Genomic DNA, 6,517 nt, shown 5'->3' with positions numbered 1-6,517 from the left:
GGAGTGGGAGGACAGGGCTGGGGAGGGCACAAGGGGAGAGGAGCGGGGGAGGGGAGGGTGCAAGGGGAAGGGGTGCAGCGAAGGAGCGATGGGGGGAGGTACAAGTGGAGGGGCTGCGAGCGGGATGGGGGTGCAAGGGCTGAGAGGGGCAGGCGCTGACAGCAGCTTCCCCAGCCCCCTGTAGGCAGAGCTGAGAGGACAGACGCTGCCCCCCAGGTGGCCGAGCTGCAGGGGTCCCCCGGGGGGTAGCCTCTGCCGCTACCCCGCTCGGAGCCGTCTCTGCCTCTCCCCGCCCCGGGCAGGCAGCGCGGGGCTGAGGCGGGAGAGGTGCGCAGCGGGCTGGCTCTGGGGGCAGGAGGCGGCAGTTCTCTGGCAGCTCGGGCTGCCCAGCCACTCGCCCTGTCAGCGCGAGAGCCGGGATCCGCGCCCCCTGCCCAGCCCGGCGGCGCCCTGCCCAGCCCCCTCGGGCGGGGAAATGCCGCGCGGCCCTGGGGAGACTCGGAGCAGCGCAGCAGCGGTGGTGGCAGCAGGACCCCTCCCCCCAGGGCCGGCTTTAGGCCTAGTCCACCAATTCCCCCCGAATCGGGCCCCGTGCCCAGTGAGAATCCCTTCCCTGGCTAGAGGCGCCTTTTCAATTTTTACTCACCTGGCGGCACTCTGAGTCTTCAGTGGCACTTTGGTGGCGGGTCCTTCGCTTGCTCTGGGTCTTCAGCAGCGGGTCCTTCAGTGCCGCTGAGGCCCTGGAGCGAGTGAAGGACCCCGTCGCCGACAACGTGGAGCACTGTCCAGTGAGTACAAGCCCCACATGTTTTTTTACGTGTGTTTTTATATTTTTTTAGTCATCCCTGCCGGGGGCCTGTCGAAACTGTTCGAATTGGGCCCCGCACGGCCTAAAGCCGGCCCTGGCTGCAGGGAATACATCACCTCTCTCTATGTGAGACCGATTCATGTATATCTATCATTCTCGATAGAGATAGAAAGATCGTCAGGTACCTTTATTTGCTATTTTTCTCACTGTCTCTGATACTATGGGACAGTATTAAAATGGAAAAAAGTCAGTGATGGTTATGAAGGCGATTAGAGCGAGACAGTGGCCGATAGGAAACAGTTAGTATGAAAGTCTGAGAGTTCACTGAAATAGCTGAAAGCTAAGAAATAAAAACGATGACACAAGATGACAAAGCGCCAGGTTTAATTTTTAAAGCAAATTTTCCTCAACATTTTCTACTGATGCCCAGGCAAATTTCCATCTATGCAGAGCCCTTCCCTGCTATGGTGACACTGAATGCAGGATGTCAAGTAACACACAGACTGAAACAATGTTAATGTCAGCTTTTGCCTTGTGGCCCAGCTCCCCCACTGGAGCTCCGCAACCCCGTAGCCCCGCTCTCCTGGCCAGAGCCCCGCAATCCCGTGGCCCCGCTACCCCGGCCGGAGCCCCGCATCCCCACGGTCCCGCTACCGCAACCCCGATTGCAGCGCGGCAGGTCCCGCGGCCCCGCTACGCCGGCCAGAGTCCTGCTACCCCGCAGTCCTGCTCTCCCGGCTGGAGTGCAAAGGCCCCGCTACGCCGGCTAGAGCCCCACAGCCCCACTCTCCCGCCAGAGCCCAGCGACCGCTTCTACCCCGGCCAGAAGCCCGCAACCCCGCAGCCCTGCTCCTTCGGCCGGAGTCCCGCAACCCCACAGCCCCAGTCCCCCGTCCCCAGAGTGGCAAGTGCAGCTGCCCCGCTCATGCGGCCGGAGCCCCACTACCCCGCGGCCCCGCTACCTCATGGCCCTGCTACCACCCCCGAGCGCAGAAATTCGAAGTGCCACCCGGAGAGTACATGCCCCACGAATCCAGCCAGCACTGGCTAAAGCCGGCCCTGTCCCCCCTCCCTGCATCCCGGGCCCCACTTCCCTCTCTCCCCGGCTCCTCACGCACAGGCTGGGCTGCAGTTCAGGCTGCCCTGCCGCTGGGGAGCCCGAGCATCATCCCCGGAGCTGAGCCCCTCTCTCCGCTGCAGCCCGGGCCCAGCTCCGGGGATGAGGCTCTGGCTCTCCAGTGGCAGGGCAGCCTGAACTGCAGTCCAGCCTGTGCAACTCAAGCTGCCATGAGCAGTGTCAGTTCCAGCTCCGCCTGAAAGCCTCAGCTGACAGGGAACATCTTGGTTCAGGGCCGGCTCCCAGCTTTTTGCTCCCCAAGGAGAAAAAAAAAGAGGAGGAGCAGGAGTGCTGTCCCTTGGAAAGTGCTGCCCCAAGCACATGCTTGGCATGTTGGTGCATCGAGCCAGCCCTGCCAGTGGGGTCCTGGGTTGTGTGCTGCTGCCCACCTTCCCCCCCCCCCCAGCACCCGCAGGGACCCTGGGCAGACCCCCCACCCTCATTTTATTCACAGGTATTTTTAGTAAAAGTCATAGACAGGTCACAGGCCATGGATTTTTATTTACTGTCTGTGACTCTTACTAAAAAACCCATGTCTAAAACGTAGTCTTGTTTGTAACACATAGGCTTCTACCGCAAGCCTGGGACCAGTCTCCGGAGTTGAAGTCTGCTGTCTTCCCAGCATCCTTGTTGCTTCCAGCATAGGTGGGGGAGCAGAAAGGCAAAAGCATGTTGTCACTGTCCCTTATTTTAAACCCTTAGTCCATGTGCCTAGAACACACTTGTCCCGACCTGTCCTGGGGGGCTGACTGAGTCCCAGGGTGGAGCAATCCCCCTGGTGGTCTTGTGCAACCGAGTCAGAGTTCGGTGCGTGGGCAATGCTCATTGAACTGTAAATCCCTTGATAACAGCTCCCCTGCTGATTAATGGTCCTTAACACCCTTCTTGGCAGAGAGATCACCAACCTTACAGTAGAACTGCTCAAACTTACAACACATTTCACTCACAACCCTACAGCAAAATCTCAGAACTTCATACACGCTAATGATGTACATATTTGCACAAAACAACAGGTTTCAGCACATCATGACCTTTCATAAGATATCATGCCTGGCATGCTTTGTATGAAATATCACAACCACCCGTGAATGATGAAGATGGGGGATTCCAGGGTGCTGTTCTGAGGTACAATGCATCTGTGACACTCTGTACTTTGAGGGAACACCCCACACCTCCATGTTCATCTTTATAAAATGATTGTGTGGTGTCCAATGCAAAGTTTGTCATGTCAGGTGTCTGCGGAAGGCTCATGATGCACTGAGCATGAGTATTAAAGGGATGTTATAGTGATTGTTACAGGGATGTTATAGTGATGTTATATGTTATAATTTTATGTATATAGTTATGAGGCTGAAAATGTGTCCTCATGGCTTAAATCAAGCCCAGACAAAAACTCTCCAGGAGCAGAGGGGCAGTTCACACCTCATCAGGGCAGGTATGGGACAAACCCAGCCCAGCCTCCCAGGAACAAAGGACACTGGCTCAGGCAGCAACAAAAGAATCTGTCAGACCCTCGAGGAAGTCACCCCCCCCCTTTGGGCAGTCAGGGACTGCGATGAGGTGATGCTCACCTGACTCTGAAGGTGGGGGGGACAAAGCCAGGAGGGAAGAAAGGACATGATAAAAGGGAGACACGTTTGCCAGGCTCTTCCTCTCTCTCTCCCGCCTACATCTACAGACACCACCACCAAGCGACTGACATGCTGATCAAAGGGAGACTGACTGAAAAGTAACCAACCAGCCTGTGGTGAGAAACATCTAAGTTTTTAAGGACATTGAAAGTGTTATGAGCAGCTTAGAATGTGTTTTTGCTTTTATTTCATTTGACCAAATCTGACTTATTTGCCTTATAATCACTTCAAATTTATTTCCGTAGTTAATAAATCTGTTTGTTTATCCTACCTGAAGCAGTGTCTTTGGTTTGAAGCGTGTCAGAGGCTCCCCTTGGAATAACAAGCCTGGTACATATCAATTTGTTTGTTAAATTGATGAATTTATATAAGCTTGCAGCGTCCAGCAGGCATAACGGCACTGCAAGACGGAGGTTCCCAGGGTCGTGTCTGGCACTGGAGATACTGGCTGGTGTCATTCGCCTGCAAGTAGCTGGGAGCAGCTTCCATGCCAGAGGCTGTGTGTGACCAGCCCAGGAGTGGGGTTCTCACAGCAGAGCAGGGTCAGGCAGGCTCCCAGAGTCGAGGATTGGAGAGGCCCAGCAGACCACCGGACCGGATAGCACCACAGGGGAACGTCACACCTGAGCGTGCTGGCCCTGGGCTGTTCTGCTGCGGGGGGTCCCTGCAGCTCTCCTGCCAAAGCTGTGCCACTGGGGGTAAATAATGGAAGAATCACTGGGGGGAAAGAGGGGCAGCGAATGAAGAAATAAGCCCGAGACTCACTCTGTAGCTGGATGGGTAGAGAGCTCCTCTGGGAGGTGGAAGACTCAGCATCCAGTCCCCTCATTTCACTGGATTTTTAAATCATATTTATCCACAGCAGCACAGGTTCAACGGGAGGCTGAGAGGGCCCCACACGGAGTATCCCACAGGTCGGGGGCAAGGGCCCTGAGAGGCAGCAGAGCCCTGTTAAAAATCTATCTCCCTCTGGGGGGCTTCCACCAGGCCTCTCCCACAGCCCAGGAGTCCCCTAAGCCCTGGGCTAACAGCAAGGAGGGAGGGACTCCCCCACCCCGGTTTTGTGGCAGTTCATCTCTAGGTGCCGATGTGGGAGGGGAGCTCTGAGCCCATTGACCAGACTGGGCCCTGCAGGACAGGGAGGCAGCAGGACGCCCATCAGCTCCTGGTCTGTGCATCACCCTGGGGCTTGGACGGCCGGATGCCTGGTGAGAGGATGCCCTGTGCTCGCTCAGAGGCAGAAACATAGATGCAGAGGGAAAATTCACTGCAAAAAGGTGTTCAGCAAGTTCAGGGGCCTGCAGGGTTTGGTGGCAGCTGAGCGGGGTTTGGTTTTGTGACTCCTAGTGCTCAGACCCTGTGCTAATGGTAGGGGACAGACAGATAAGTACCACTGACAGCACAAAGGGGCCTTATTCTGGTTGGGGATTCCAGCTCCTGCTGTAATTAATACTCTCTTTCCTTCCTGCTGCAGCAGCGGGTTACAAGAATTCCTTGTGCCAAACTCCCTGACTCTGCTGGGTTCCCCACTGTCGGTGCTCCACTGCTCTCCCTCCCTGCTTCAGCTGTCGGAGGACTGTGGTGGGCTGTAGGGAGGGCCTCTGCAGTACCAGTCGACAGCTGCATTGGGGAAATGATTGTCATGCCTGGCTAATCATTCTGCTCCTTTCTTTCTACAATTCCCTGTTTCTAATTTATTTATTGCTAACAGTTACCCTTTTATCATGTGTTATATATTATAGCTTCTTTTGTATATGTCTGCTTTTGTTTCCCATTAACACTGGTTGTTGGCGGTTGGCTGGTTGTTTCTAAACAGTACATCCTTCCTTCTTGTTTGTGGAAGTGGGGCTTTTTTGGAAATCTAGTGAAACATTATTGAAAAGTTCTAAATTAGCATTATATTAGCCTACTTAAATTCTTTGTACCAGTCAGATGATTCGCCAGATAATTGTTTGTAGCTTTGTGAGACTGACCTCTGTGGCGCGCGCGCGCAAATAGGGATATATTCCTGATTTAAACTTTGTTCCATTTCCACATATCAAATGCAATCTGAGCAATGCAGAGTGAGCTGCATTGTCTTGTCTGAATATTACCTTTGGCTTAAATTCTGCTTTGTTAACTCCCAAAGGTCTTCGTAAATTGCACCACAAAAAAAAACCCGAAATAGAATTCTGCAGCATCACCAAAGGAGCAGTGAATGCTTTCATATTCTTTAATGTCTGTGTAGTGTGATTTGGGCTCTTTGCCTTATGATAACTCCCAAACAGAGGACTTTAGCAAAACTTTGATTCATGACAGGTTGGTTTTGTTTTTCTGTATGTGGTGGGTAAAATCCTTACATTGTGGTAATTTTTGCAACACTGATGGAATTGGGCAGGTTTAGTCTATAAGAAAGAAGGCTGTAGGGAGACATGGCGTTCCCTCCGGGAGAGCTGGCAACCCTACAAGTGAGAAAAGTGGATCCTTCAACCAAAAGTCTCTGTGAATTGACTGTAGGTGAGAAACCTGCTTAGACTAAGACTGCAGCTTGCTGCAGTTAATGTTGAGTGATAAGAAAGTGTGTTGTGTTTGTAACTTTTCAAATCTCTCTCACGCTTCCCTAAAAATCTCTTAAGCCTACGTTCTGTCGTAGTAAACTTACTCTTGTTTTACTACAAAGCATCTCAGTGCTGTTCTGTTGAATTGAAGTGTGGGAATTCGGATAAACTACCAGGCTGGTGTGTGTCCTGTCTCCTTGGAGGCAGGAAACTTAGTGACTTCTCTGAGGGTTCAGTGTGAGGGACTGGGTTGGGTTGACGGCTTTGGGGAGACTCAGGGCTGTTGGGGTCACCCTGCAGGGAGTACCCAGGCTGGTGGAAGCCAGGGTGAGGCCATTGTGCTGTGAGCCTGCTGCAGGTGTCAGGGATCTGAGCTGCACAGGACAGAGGCAGGCCGTGAGGGACCCCTTGCAGGTCTGAGTGA

This window comes from Mauremys mutica, chromosome 10 (genome assembly GCF_020497125.1).
Source record: "Mauremys mutica isolate MM-2020 ecotype Southern chromosome 10, ASM2049712v1, whole genome shotgun sequence".
NCBI classification, from domain to species: domain Eukaryota; kingdom Metazoa; phylum Chordata; order Testudines; family Geoemydidae; genus Mauremys; species Mauremys mutica.
Note: the sequence above shows the minus strand (reverse complement) of the source record.